The following is a 15,612-nucleotide window of genomic DNA, read 5'->3' as shown; positions in this document are numbered from 1 at the left end:
ATCTAAACTGCCCTGGAGTAGAACCCCAAAGGAATAGATAGCCCCCAAACATATATTGTCAGTGAGACAAGATGAGGCACAAATACAGACAGAAAATAGACTGAGCAAATGATGGGGCCCAAACTGTCTAGATAGGATAGAACAGGAAAGACACTGTCTGCAATCACGCAAAAACCCTAAAAAATCCAACACGTCTGATGTACAAAAAACACTCACAACCACTCCCCCATTATATCAGCATTCTGGTGTAAACTGGCAGCAAAGCACAAGAGACTAATATAACAAGGGACATAACAAACTGACACAAGCTATAACATATGGAGCGGGGTCCAGCACTGCCCCAGCAGGGAGCACGCTGAACCCTAACAGCAAAGCAGAAAGCAGAAAAAGCAAAACCAAATCAGATGCAATGGATTAGCAAAAGAACAACTTAACTGAAAAATGCAGGATCAGGTAAGAGACAGCAATCCTCAAAATGCACAGGAAGAAACCAAATCACCAGCAGCAACTGAGGGAAGCTTGATCACTTAAATACTCCCAGTCAGTAACCCCTGACTTCCAATCATCGCCTTCAGCTGGCAGACTTCTATCAACCCAGCCAGCTCCACTACCCGCAGTAACTACCAGAGGGAGCGCCGACTCAGAAGTCAGATCAAGAGAGTTCACAACACCATTCCATCAAAGTCTGCATTCCCAAACGTCATTACTTCCCTTCCGAGCCCCGACGTGTGCCCATACAGTAGTTTTCTCCCACATATGGGGTATCAACCTACACAGGACAAATTGGACATCAACTTTTGGGGTCCAATTTCTCTTGTTACCCTTGGGAAAATAAAAATATTGGGGACTAAAAGATCATGTTTGTGGAAAACATGATTTTTTTATTTTCACGCCCAGGCGTTATAAACTTCTGTGAAGCACTTGGGGGATCAAAGTGCTCACCAAACATCTAGATAAGTTCCTTGGGGGGTCTAGTTTCCAAAATGGCATCAATTGTGGGGGTTTTCCACTGTTCAGGCACATCAGGGGCTCTCCAAACGCGGCATGACGCCCGATCTCAATTCCAGCCAATTTTGCTTCAAACGGTGCTCCTTCCCTTCTGAGCTCTGCCATGTGCCCAAACAGTGGTTTATCCCCACATATGGGGTATCAGCGTACTCAGGACAAATTGCACAATAACTTTTGGGGTCCTGTTTCCCTTGGGAAAATAACAATTGGGGGTGAAACAATCATTTTTGTGGAAAAAAATCAGATTTTTTAATTTTATGGCTGTACATTATAAACTTATGTGAAGCCCATGGGGGTTCAAAGTTCTCACCACACAGCTAGATAAGTTCCTTAGGGGGGTCTAGTTTCCAAAATAGTGTCATTTGTGGGGGGTTTCCACTGTTAAGGCACATGAGGGGCTCTCCAAATGCGATATGGCGTCAAGCCAATTCTGCATTGAAAAAGTCAAACAGCGCTCATTCCCTTCTGAACTCTGCCATGCGCCCAAACAGTGGTTTAATCACACATATGGGGTATCAGTGTACTCAGGACAATTTGCACAATAACTTTTGGGGTCCTGTTTCCCTTGGGAAAATAAAAATTGGGGATGAAAAGATCATTTTTTTGGAAAAATATGATTTTTTAATTGTACGGCTGTAAGTTACAAACTTCTGTGAAGCCCTTGGGGGTTCAAAGTTCTCACCACATATCTAGATAAGTTCCTTGGGGGGTTCTAGTTTCCAAATGGGGTCACTTGTGGGGGGGTTTCCACTATTTAGGCACATCAGCGGCTCTCCAAACGTGACATTGCGTCCAATCTCAATTCCAGCCAATTCTGCGTTGAAAAAGTCAAATGGCGCTCCTTCACTTTTGAGCTCTGCCATGCGCCCAAACAGTGGTTCCCCCCAAATATAAGGTATCAGCGCACTCAGGACAAATTTTACTATAACTTTTGCAGTCCAATTTCTCCTGTTACCCTTGGTAAAATAAAAAAATTGGACCTGAAGTAATATTTTTGTGAAAAAAAGTTAAATGTTCATTTTTTTTTTTAAACATTCAAAAAATTCCTGTGAAGCACCTGAAGGGTTAATGAACTTCATGAATGTGGTTTTGAGTACTGTCAGGGGTGCAGTTTTTAGAATGGTATCACTTTTGGGTATTTTCTATCATATAGACCCCTCAAAGTTAAAGAAAGCTGAGGAGGAAATGGTAACACTCAATATGGCGGAGGCTAGGAATAGAATGAAGGTAGCCCAAAATAATGTGGATAAAATCTTCTTAGAACAAGCCGAGAGGAGAAGGTAATTTCAGCAGCTGGCTTTCTATCAGGATGGGGAGAGGGTGGGTCATATGGTGGCTTCGGCCCAGAGGAGTACCTCATACGTGCATTCTCTGTACTCAAAGGATGGCACCAAGGTGTCCGAAAATTCGGACATTTTGAATGTTTTCGCTGAATTCTATACAGACCTACATTCCTCTCAGACGGGAACATCGGTTGAAGACACTGTGGTATTTTTTAGAGGGGATTAGACTCCCCAGACTGGAGAATGATGATGGGGAATGTTTGGAGGCTCCCATTACTGATGAGAAGCTGAGTAGGGCCTTGGGGTTAATGACGAAATGAAAGGCACCTGGGGCGGATGGGCTTCCAGTGGAGATCTTTAAAAGGATGGAAGAGGTGTTAATACCAAGACTTAGAGCTGTGTTGGAGGATGCAAAAAGTAAGGGGATCTTGCCTTTGTCTATGAGAGAAACTATAAAAGTCGTACTTCCAAAGGAAGATAAGGACCTTCAAATGCCAGAAGCATACAGACCAATTTCACTGCTTACAACGGATGTGACGCTCCTGGCGAAGGTGTTGGCGGTTCAGCTGATAGATGTTATTTCTAAGGCTAAGTGCACACGTACCGGAACTCTCGCGGAAATTACCTATGATGAAGCCACCTTTTGGTGTGCGACACGCGTAGGGCACTCCACAAGCTCCCCCTTTGTAAGTGGCACTATATAGGGACTATGCAGGCAGGATTTAATCTTGGTCATTTTAGCCTTTTGGCTACACCATGATTGCTATACTTTTCATCTATGCTTAGTACCCTATGGTGTTTATTTTCATGGCTCAGTTGCTTACATTTGTTATCACTTGCATTCATTATTGTACTATAGTCTATTTGGATGGATTATTCAATGGATCATTATGTTTAGTATTACATCTCTGAACATTTCTTCATTGCAGGTATGCTATTGTATGTGATATATTCTAGAGCCTTTTTTTATATATGTCCATTTACTGGAGGGAGCTCTTTGGGCTTTATTATAAGCCTTTGTGATAGTTTCTTGTCATTGTATGACTTTTTAAATGTTTTTACATGGATGTTGTCTTTTTATTACCAATAAAATTTGTAATTTTGCAGTGATCCCTGCATTTTGGTCAGTAGCTTTTTCTCCATTTTCTCAGTTTGTGTTTATACTGACTGCTGGTTGATCCGCATATCTTATTCAGTAGTGCCCTCCTGAGTTTTTACATATATACTTGGTCTGTAGACTACGTAAAAGAATAACTGAAGAATTCCCACCCCATAGAATTCTGCATTGGTTGTAAGCAAAGGGTGGAAGCTCACCCTGCTGTCCCTGTGTGAGCCGGATGGCCTAATATCTTAGGCAAATCATCCTATCAAAAAAACAGGAGACCTCAATTAAAAAGAGCAGACAAATCTTTATTATACACAATAAATATTCAATAAAACACAAAAATTATCAGGTAGTACATGATCGGACAACACATGGGACAATACAGTCAGAAGTGGCATCAATAAGATTGTTATTATATAATTATTCTCATAAAAGACGTTTTACGTATATAGAAATGGAATTTTACCAAATATTTACCAAAGTGGACTCATTGTAGAAATTTAAATACATGGAAGAAGGAAAGAAAGAAATATACTGTAAATGCCTCTGCCAATTTATACAAAATCTGCTCAGAACTACAATGGATGATTATCTGTATTTTTATTACACTGCCATCTGGTGGCAGTTAAAGGAATGGTATCCTATCAACAATTCAGAGCAAATCTCACGCTGATAGAGATGAGGAAGACACTTAGGCTGGAGTCACACACAACAAAAAAATCAGTCCGTTTTTGAAGGACCAAAATCGCATAAATGTATAATGAACAGCCATCAATATGTCATCCGATTTAAAGGCAATGATGTGATTTTGTTTCATCAACGCATCCGTGTGGCATCCGTATGGGCTCCATATGGCGATATTTTCTCACCTGTTTGCAAAATTGACATATAACGGCTTTTAGGCCTGAAAACAATTTAATTCACCATCCAAACCCCTATTTATTGCCTCATCAACATGTGTGAGCCTCCCCACTTGGCAGTAGAGTGGTTGCTTGTTTTGTGTTAGTTGATCTTTGTGACAAACATGTCCTATAGACTGACTTTTAACACCACTGAGCGTGTGCTTTATAATTGGGTATTGTCACGACGTTATGGCGAGCCATACCCAGTGAGAGTGGATCCGAGGAGGCAGAGAAGAATGTGGGTCCATCCACTTTTGAGGCGCTAGCTCACAAAAGAACATTTTCATCGGCTCTATTCCTCTCTGCGTAGCCATCCGGACAAGTTCTTTCAATATTGCCGGATGAACCTTGGTACTTTTGATCGTTTGCTGTAGATTGTGCATCCTGGGATCACCTTTCAGGACACCAGGATGTGCAAAAGTATTTCTGCCGAGGAGCGCCTTCTCCTTAATTTACGGTATGTGTTCCAAACATATGTTTACCAAGTTTTATCAAGACAACTGATTTTCAATCCCTTGTCCCTAACTTATTAGTAAAAATTTTGAATATGTTTGGCCAGCAACATTTAATCCTGTCCATTAGATGAATGTTCCCTAAACCCACTAAACATACCATGTAATTCGTGTTTGCTAATGACTGGTTTTAAATGTGAATATTAGAGATTAGTGCAAAGCATGACCACATATTATTTTCCCTGGCTTAACATTTGTCTGTTTTGTTTGTTATAGATTCCTTTCCACTGGCCTGTCCTATGCGGCCCTGCATTTAGAGTTTTTAATCGGAAAATCAACCATCTCCGGCATTGTCCGCTCTACTTGCTCCACAATCTGGTCCAGACTCCATCAAGTTGTAATGCCAGAGACCAAAATGGAGGACTGGTTACGTATAGCCCAGGGATTTCAGGACACGTGTCAGTTTCCAAATTGTATTTGAGCCCTGGATGGGAAGCACATCCGTGTGCGTAAGCTGCCGAACTCAGGGTCCCAATTCTATAATTACAAGCAGTTTTTCTCTGTAGTGCTGTTGGCCCTGGTTGACAGTCTCAACTAGAGTTGAGCGAAACGGGTCGAAAAATTTCAAAAGTCGCCGACTTTTGGCAAAGTCGGGTTTCATGAAACGAAACCCGACCCTAGGATGAGGTCGGCCACGAGGTCGGCGACTTACGCGCCAAAGTCGCGTTTCAAAAGTTTGTTTTGCGCTCTTTTTCAGCCAATCAGGATCCACGGACACTGTGGGCAACGTGATGACATAGGCAGGGGTCACCACCATCTTTCAGAAGGGCATGCAAGTGATTGGCTTGCTTTGGTGGGCGTCACAGGGGGTATAAAAGGGCGTGCACGCCGACCGCCATCTTACTTCTGCCGATCTCAGTATAGGGAGAGGTTGCTGCTGATTCTGTAGGGAGAGCATTAGGCAGGGAAGAAGACAAAAAAACTGCTTCTGCTGCTAGCGATTTGGCCTGCACAACACACCAGTCACTGTGTGTGCAGTGCAAGGGGAGGCTATATAGTGGTGTATCAGTGGTGTTGGTTGTTGGGCTGCCTTCTAAGGCTTCCTGACATTCCTGCATTGCTGTTTACCCACTGCTCCGCAAACTGCTTTTTTAAAAGCAATCCCAATTTTTTTTTTTTGTCCTGCTGAGAAGAAAAAAAAACTGCTTCTGCTGCTAGCGATTTGGCCTGCACAACACACCAGTCACTGTGTGTGCAGTGCAAGGGGAGGCTATATTGTGGTGTATCAGTGGTGTTGGTTGTTGGGCTGCCTTTTAAGGCTTCCTGACAGGCTGGCATTGCTGTTTACCCACTGCTCTGCAAACTGCTTTTTTAAAAGCAATCCAATCTCACTTATCCTCTAGTCACTTTTGTCACAGCTGTGCCATCGAGCCTGTGACATAGCGCTCAGATATCAGTGGGCCTCACACAATCCAAAAGTGTCCAGTGTCCACAAGTGTCTGCAGAAATTCAAAATCTCCCTTATCCTCTAGTCACTTTTGTCACAGCTGTGCCATCGAGCCTGTGACATAGCGCTCAGATATCAGTGGCCCTCACACAATCCAAAAGTGTCCAGTGTCCACAAGTGTCTGCAGAAATTCAAAATCTCCCTTATCCTCTCGTCACTTTTGTCACAGCTGTGCCATCGAGCCTGTCACATAGCGCTCAGATATTCATTGGGCCTCACACAATCCAAAAGTGTCCAGTGTCCACAAGTGTGTGCAGAAATTCAAAATCTCCCTTATCCTCTAGTCACTTTGGTCACAGCTGTGCCATCGAGCCTGTCACATAGTGCTCAGATATTCATTGGGCCTCACACAATCCAAAAGTGTCCAGTGTCCACAAGTGTCTGCAGAAATTCAAAATCTCCCTTATCCTCTAGTCACTTTGGTCACAGCTGTGCCATCGAGCCTGTCACATAGCGCTCAGATATCAGTGGGCCTCACACAATCCAAAAGTGTCCAGTGTCCACAAGTGTCTGCAGAAATTCAAAATCTCCCTTATCCTCTAGTCACTTTGGTCACAGCTCTGCCATCGAGCCTGTCACATAGCGCTCAGATATTCATTGGGCCTCACACAAACCAAAAGTGTCCAGTGTCCACAAGTGTGTGCAGAAATTCAAAATCTCCCTTATCCTCTAGTCACTTTGGTCACAGCTGTGCCATCGAGCCTGTCACATAGCGCTCAGATATTCATTGGGCCTCACACAATCCAAAAGTGTCCAGTGTCCACAAGTGTCTGCAGAAATTCAAAATCTCCCTTATCCTCTAGTCAGTTTGGTCACAGCTGTGCCATCGAGCCTGTCACATAGCGCTCAGATATTCATTGGGCCTCACACAATCCAAAAGTGTCCAGTGTCCACAAGTGTGTGCAGAAATTCAAAATCTCCCTTATCCTCTAGTCACTTTGGTCACAGCTGTGCCATCGAGCCTGTCACATAGCGCTCAGATATTCATTGGGCCTCACACAATCCAAAAGTGTCCAGTGTCCACAAGTGTCTGCAGAAATTCAAAATCTCCCTTATCCTCTAGTCACTTTGGTCACAGCTGTGCCATCGAGCCTGTCACATAGCGCTCAGATATTCATTGGGCCTCACACAATCCAAAAGTGTCCAGTGTCCACAAGTGTCTGCAGAAATTCAAAATCTCCCTTATCCTCTAGTCACTTTGGTCACAGCTGTGCCATCGAGTCTGTCACATAGCGCTCAGATATTCATTGGGCCTCACACAATCCAAAAGTGTCCAGTGTCCACAAGTGTCTGCAGAAATTCAAAATCTCCCTTATCCTCTCGTCACTTTTGTCACAGCTGTGCCATCGAGCCTGTCACATAGCGCTCAGATATTCATTGGGCCTCACACAATCCAAAAGTGTCCAGTGTCCACAAGTGTGTGCAGAAATTCAAAATCTCCTTTATCCTCTAGTCACTTTGGTCACAGCTGTGCCATCGAGCCTGTCACATAGCGCTCAGATATCAGTGGGCCTCACACAATCCAAAAGTGTCCAGTGTCCACAAGTGACTGCAGAAATTCAAAATCTCCCTTATCCTCTCGTCACTTTTGTCACAGCTGTGCCATCGAGCCTGTCACATAGCTCTCAGATATTCATTGGGCCTCACACAATCCAAAAGTGTCCAGTGTCCACAAGTGTCTGCAGAAATTCAAAATCTCCCTTATCCTCTCGTCACTTTTGTCACAGCTGTGCCATCGAGCCTGTCTCATAGCGCTCAGATATTCATTGGGCCTCACACAATCCAAAAGTGTCCAGTGTCCACAAGTGTGTGCAGAAATTCAAAATCTCCTTTATCCTCTAGTCACTTTGGTCACAGCTGTGCCATCGAGCCTGTCACATAGCGCTCAGATATCAGTGGGCCTCACACAATCCAAAAGTGTCCAGTGTCCACAAGTGTCTGCAGAAATTCAAAATCTCCCCTGTCCTATAGACACCTTGTACCTTGTTTTACATTACTATATAGTTTTTTGGATTTTGTCTACATTTCTACCAAAAACGAGGAAGGCTGGTGGAAGAGGCCGTGGAATTGGGTGGGGGTTGGCAGCTGGTAATGATGGTGTTGGTGGTGGATCTGATGGTAGTGGCAAGAGCAAAATAGGACCGAATGCAGGAGGTGTTGAGCCTGCGTCATCGTCTGGCTACATAAGGCCTCGAACGCTTAGTTTTCTAGGAGTTGGCAAACCGCTTTTAAAGCCAGAGCATCAGGAAAAAGTTTTGTCTTACATTGCTGACTCAGCCTCCAGCTCTATCGCCTCCTCTTCTTCAGTTGTAAAAAGTAAAAGCACTGAGTCGTCATTGGAGGCGCATGTTCATGAACCACACCTTTCTTTGTGTCCTTCACCCCAACCAAGATTGAAGGATGACGCAGGCCATACTACTGATTACTCCATGGAGCTGTTTTCACATACCATGCCTGGATTATCAAGTCAAATGGTGAATTACCCAGGCCAAGATGAATCTGACATGGAGTGCACTGATGCACAGCCGCTGATGGATGATTCTGCTGGTACATTCACTCAGAGCACTACATTGTCCTCGCAGTGTACAGAGCCAGATTTTGACCCTGATGAGACTCAGGTGCCCCTTCCCGCACACTATACCACCATACACGGTGACACAGAGGAAGGTGCACATGACATAGAAGAGGAGGTGATGGATGACCCAGTTGTTGACCCAGATTGGCATCCATTGGGGGAAGAGGGTGCTGCTTCCAATAGCTCAGATGAGGAGCATCCACAGCAGACATCGACATCGCAACAGCTGTTATCTGGCAGGCCCGGAGCACTCCAAAGACAGGTTCCAAACATCAAAAGAGTTGCTGGACAGCTTGTCCAGAGGGTCAAAAGATCACAGCGTGCTAGGCCGCAAAATGTCTGCCAAAGTAGGAAGAGTGCAGTGTGGCACTTTTTTGACCAAAATCCTCATGATCAGGCCAAGGTTATCTGTAAGAAGTGCGCAAAGACCTTTAGCCGAGGGAAAAATCTGAAAAATTTGAATACCAGTTGCATGCTTAGACATTTGACCACCATGCACTTGCAAGCGTGGACACAACACCAAACCTCAAGTGCCACATGTGCAACTGATCACAACGAAGGTAGTCAGCAACGCTACATTGTTTCCCCCACTGTAAGCCCAACGGTTAGCACAGCAGCAAATGTTGAGGTGTCGTTGCAAGGCCACAGCAGTCAGGGAATCCCACTGTTATATCAACGAAAGACTGATTCTAGGCCATCAGAAAGAACACCAACTCCATCACCATCATCAACCCTCTCTCAGTCCGCCCTGTCCACCGCTACTTCCACCATATGCAGCTCTCAAGTCCAGCTCACCCTCCCAGACACTATGAGTAGGTCAAGAAAGTACTTAGTCTCTCATCCGCGTACACTGGGTTTGAACGCCCACATTACCAAACTAATCTTGTTTGAGATGATGCCCTTTCGGTTGGTGGAAAGCACAGCTTTCCGCGAACTCATGGCCTATGCAGTACCACCCTATGACCTACCCAGTCGCCACTTCTTCTGTCGCAAAGCCATCCCAGCCCTCCACCATCATGTGAAAGACCGCATTGTCCATGCACTCAAGCAGTCAGTGAGCGGAAAGGTGCACCTCACAACTGATGCATGGTCCAGTCGGCATGGCCAGGGCCGTTACGTGTCCATCACTGCGCACTGGGTTAATGTGGTGGATGCAGGGTCCACAGGGGACAGCGGTGATGGGACAGTGCTGCCTAGCCCACGGTATAGGAAACAGTTGGCTGTAGGCGTTCGACTCTCCTCCTCCTCCTCCTCCAGAAGCGAAAGCTCGTCCACAGAGCGCAGTCGTACGAGCACTCCATCTGCAGCTGCCACTGTTGCACACGATGTGTCCCCCTATCGAGCAGCTAGTGGAAAGTGTCAGCAGGCTGTGTTGCAGATGATGTGTTTGGGCAACAGACACACCGCCGAGGTGCTGGCCGAATACTTGAAGCGACAAACTGAGTCATGGCTGGGCAGTGTACATCTTGAGGCAGGCAAGGTAGTTAGTGATAACGGCCGTAATTTTGTGGCAGCCATAGCCCTTTCAAAACTCAGCCATATACCTTGCTTGGCTCACACCTTGAACCTGGTGGTGCAGTGCTTCCTCAAAAATTATCCGGAGTTAACAGCCCTGCTCCAGAAGGTGCGAAGACTGTGCGCGCACATCCGCCGGTCGCCTGTACACTCCGTTCGTATGCAGAAGCTGCAGCGATTGCTCCACCTTCCCAACCACCGCCTCATTATTGACATTGCAACAAGGTGGAACTCCACCCTGCACATGGTGGAGAGGCTGTGCGAGCAGAGGCAGGCCATAATGCATTTGTGGGAGGATACACGGCCAGGCACTTTGAGAGCAGACATGGAGTTGACAGGTGTGCAGTGGTCGAAGCTGAAAGACCTCTGTAAAGTCCTTCAGTGTTTTGAGGAATGCACACGGCTGGTAAGCGCAGACGACGCCATCCTAAGCATGAGCATCCCACTTATGCGTCTGCTCATGCAAACTTTGACGCACCTTAAGGAGCAGGCGTCTGCAGCCAATGTTGATGAGGAGGAAGAGGAGGAGGGAATCCTTGATGACATTCAGCCATTGTCTGCTCAGGGACCTCTCCTGGACGAGGTGGAGGAAGAAGAGGAGGAGGAGGAGGATGATGGGGATGATTACTTAGGGGAGGAGGATGCATCTCGTGGGGCAAGTGAAAATGTTGGCGTGGCAAGGTCTGGTACAGGGTTTGTGCGTGACTGGAGGGATGTGGATTTGCCAGAAAGTGCTCCTCCAACCAGCACTCGCAGTGCATCATTGACACCGGGAACATTGGCCCACATGTCAGATTATGCCTTGCAGATCCTAAAAAGGGACCCACGCATTGCCAAAATGATGAACGATGACGACTACTGGTTGGCCAGCATCCTGGATCCACGCTATAAAGGCAAATTACAAAACATCATGCCACAGGAGAACCTTGACCTAATATTGGCTAATAAACAAGCAACTCTGGTAAATCGGTTGCTTGAGGCATTCCCAGCACACAGCAGCGGTGATGGTTCTCACACGAGCCGTACGGGCCGGGGGCAGCTTGGCAGAGGTGTTCGTGGTGCACACAGCAGAAGTGGCGTTGGAGACAGGGGTTTCATGACAATGTTGTGGACTGATTTTTCAAATACCGCTCACACAACTGGTAATACTGCATCGATGGAAAGTGACAGGAGACAGCAGTTGTCAACTATGGTTACAAACTACTTTTCCTCCCATATCGATGTTCTCCCACACAGGTCATTCCCCTTTGACTATTGGGCCGCTAAACTGGACACCTGGCCTGAATTGGCCCAATATGCCTTACAGGAGCTCGCTTGCCCAGCTGCAAGTGTGCTATCGGAAATAGTCTTCAGTGCAGCTGGATCAATCCTGACAGAAAAAAGGACCCGTCTGTCAACCCAAAATGTGGATGATCTAACCTTCATTAAAATGAACCATGCATGGGTTTCCAAGGATTTTGTCCCACCTTCCCCTGATGACACATAGGGTGACAGAAAAATGGCTTGCTTTGGTCCACCTCTTCCTGGGACTTCACCTATTTCGCCTTTTGCATCAGCTGAATGTCCAACGTCAACATATGCCACTTTCTAAAACTCCCTAACTGTGCTGCCTCCCCCCCCATGGCCGGGGTCACCACCTAGCGCACGACACCGTGCGAGTGCCGTTGCCCTGGACAGGTGGGTAGGCCGACTCTTGGGTGCGGGCACTGGCACAGGGTCCCTCATAGTGCAATCAAGTGTCTCTGACGGTGGTGGTGCACACCCGCCGTCAGACACACCGCCGTACTATGAGGGGCCCAGTGCCAGTACCGACGCCCACGAGTGGGCCCCCCTTGCTTGGGCAGGGCCCCAGCATTTGCAATCTTTACCTCTCCTTGCTCCTCCTGTGCCTGACACCGTCTGAGCCTGTCTCCTGATGTACAGACATATATTTTGAATGTGTACGCTATCCATACATGTTATCCGGGGATACGGTACCCTTTCTAACCTTTGTGCAATCACGTGCAATCCATACTGGGCCTAACACCGTCTGAGCCTGCCTCCTGATGTAAAGACATATATTTTGAATGTGTACGCTATCCATACATGTTATCCGGGGATACGGTACCCTTTCTAACCTTTGTGCAATCACGTGCAATCCATACTGGGCCTAACACCGTCTGAGCCTGCCTCCTGATGTATAGACATATATTTTGAATGTGTACGCTATCCATACATGTTATCCGGGGATACGGTACCCTTTCTAACCTTTGTGCAATCACATCCAATCCATACTGGGCCTAACACCGTCTGAGCCTGCCTCCTGATGTATAGACATATATTTTGAATGTGTACGCTATCCATACATGTTATCCGGGGATACAGTACCCTTTCTAACCTTTGTGCAATCACGTGCAATCCATACTGGGCCTAACACCGTCTGAGCCTGCCTCCTGATGTACAGACATATATTTTGAATGTGTACGCTATCCATACATGTTATCCGGGGATACGGTACCCTTTCTAACCTTTGTGCAATCACGTGCAATCCATACTGGGCCTAACACCGTCTGAGCCTGCCTCCTGATGTACAGACATATATTTTGAATGTGTACGCTATCCATACATGTTATTCGGGGATACGGTACCCTTTCTAACCTTTGTGCAATCACGTGCAATCCATACTGGGCGTGAGAACGGCTGGCGAGCTGTTAAGCAAGCTACAGCACCTGTGGTTTGCACACGTAAGTTTTTCATTTTTTCAGGAATGACGGTTAGGCCTAATTCCGGAACTGCGGTTGACCTGCACTTACTGGGAAATCATTGTTCGCGGGTAATAATTGTCATCAGTGATCCCCATCACTAACGTTGTTCAGCGGGTTATCTGCACCTGTAAGCGACAAACGCTGGCCTTTTCAGTGTAGCGCACATGCAGCCACGGACATGTAATGGCATGACACACCAGTTATTGGCCAATCTCATCTGCCAGAGCCTCACGTCTCCCTCTAGTAAGCCGGACTCGGACCGCGGGGCATGACGGAGTCTCGTTCGTTAACGGAATTAAGCTTGCAATGTGTGCATCTGTTCTGTAGCTGGCGTGGTTGAGGTTTCCCAGGTGGAGTCGAATTTAACCGTAGGCTCCACTCCTGGTGGTGCCCTTCTGGACATTCCTTTAAGGTTCAGCTTTGCAACCATACTGCCCACGTAAAACAAACACTTTGCCTTCATGAACGCTGTTTGGAGGGTCATGACTCGTGGGAATAACGCCGCCCAATCAGTTAACCTGCTAGAGAGATCGTTCGTTGCTCCCAAGCATGACATCACACTCCCTAGGAAGAAGGTAATGCCACTGTGGTGACCATACTCCTGGGGGCGACACAAGTGCACTGATGCCCAGCCACTGCTCGATGAATCTGCTGGTACATTGACCCAGACCACTACATTCCCCTCGCACGCTACACGGCCTGAATCTGACCCTGATGAAACTCAGGTTACCCTTCCCATATACAGTTCCATCTTACACGATGACAAAGAGGAAGCTGCAGATGAAAGTGCAGGTTCGGCCCACCCGCCATCAGACACACCACCGTACTATCAGGGGCCCTGTGCCAGTGCCGTCGCCAACGAGTGGGCCCCCCCCTGCTTGCTCAGGATCACAGCACTTGCAAAGTTGAAATACTGTGCAGTGAGATGGAAGATGGGGACGACGAGGAGTCCAGACAAGTACAGGGATTCCCTAGCGAGGAGACTTATTTGATTGTTTTCAATGTTGGGACAGCAATTTTTGGGGAGCACTATACTCTGGAGAATGATAGATGGTGCCCACCATACACTGGAACATTCCAAAGGTGGACATCAGACACTGGAGCAGCATTTACAGGGCCCATTATACACTAGAGCATTAGAAATGGGGCCCATTATGTTTGGAGCATTATTTGGGCCCATAAGACAGTGGAGCTTCATCCATGGGGACCAACATATACTGTAGCATTATGTGGAGCTCATCATATACTGTTTCAAACATTATATGGGACCAATGATTCTGTATGGAGAAATAGATGGGCCTTGTCATGAGATGTAAAAAGTGAAGTATTTTTCATTGTACTATACCGCTATTTCTCTGCCGTATCGGAGCATGATGAGTTGTGGTATGTGTTAAAGGGGCGCTCTTTCGCCCAGGGCACATGAAAACCTGGAGCCAGCCCTACCCCCCCACAACTTTAGCCAAATAACCCCCATTTTTCAGTGCGTAACTTGTATTATGAAGTTAATTAAGGTTGACAAGCTTAAGTAAGAAGAATTGATGCTTTTGGCATTCAAATGGGCACTGTAGGTGTGTTTCCTGTCCTCCTCTCACTGCCGACTTTTATTCCCCATTGACTTACATTGGGTTTCGTGTTTCGGGACGACCCCGACTTTTCCCTATAATCGGACGATCTTGCTCGACCCGACTTTTGGAAAAGTCGGGTTTCACGAAACGAAACGCGACCCTAAAAAAACAAAAGTCACTCATCTCTAGTCTCAACAGGTTTGTAATTGTAGATATTGGGGCCTATGGAAGAACTGGAGACTCTAGAGTCTTCAATTCTTCCATTATGGGTCGGCGGCTGCGCAATAATCAATTTGACCTCCCACCACTACGTTAGCTCCCAGGGTCTCATATGGATGCGGTACCTTACGTTATTGTTGGAGATGAGGCCTTCCAATTAACTAGGAACGTTATGAGGCCCTATACTCGCAGATACCTTAACCACCAGCGCAGGATCTTTAACTTTCGCCTTTCACGTGCCCGACAACTGGTGAAGTGCACCTTTGGTATTCTTTGTGCCAAATGGCGTGTTCTCCAGTCAGCAATTCAGCTAAGTGAAGAGAATGTTAATTTGGTGATACAAGCATGTGTTATTCCACCCCATAGTCAGCCCTCAGGACTTAAAATCCGTGATGTTTTCACAAGGTATTTTGTTTCACCTGTTGGAAGTACTCCCTGGTAAGAGAATGCATTATCATCTGTGTAGTATCTTGTTTTTGGCTTTCATAAAAAATCTTTGCTGTATGTATTTTAGGTTGTGCTTTTTCTTTTACTTTCTGATATCATGTTTGTATTTTCCCCCGCTACACATTACATAACAATTAGCAATGGGAACAATCACTCAGAGATAGTAAACTTTTTTACTAAAGAAACATTTTTTTCTTTGCCAAAATAATAGGCACACCATATTTTAGGCATACAATTTTGTGTGAGGTCCCGGGTCACTAAACCTAGGAAGATGCATAGATGCTTAGGTG

At 46.2% G+C, this 15,612-nt stretch overlaps 1 pseudogene; it reads left to right on the top strand.

The window, feature by feature from the left end:
• The first annotated feature begins 441 nt into the window (after positions 1–441).
• LOC141089650 (uncharacterized) lies at positions 442–15,317 on the top strand (annotated as a pseudogene).
• The last annotated feature ends 295 nt before the right edge of the window (positions 15,318–15,612 follow it).

Source organism: Dendrobates tinctorius, unplaced genomic scaffold (genome assembly GCF_039654945.1).
Source record: "Dendrobates tinctorius isolate UK_male_01 unplaced genomic scaffold, ASM3965494v1 ptg000046l, whole genome shotgun sequence".
NCBI classification, from domain to species: domain Eukaryota; kingdom Metazoa; phylum Chordata; class Amphibia; order Anura; family Dendrobatidae; genus Dendrobates; species Dendrobates tinctorius.
Note: the sequence above shows the minus strand (reverse complement) of the source record. Positions and strands in the feature narration are given on the sequence as shown.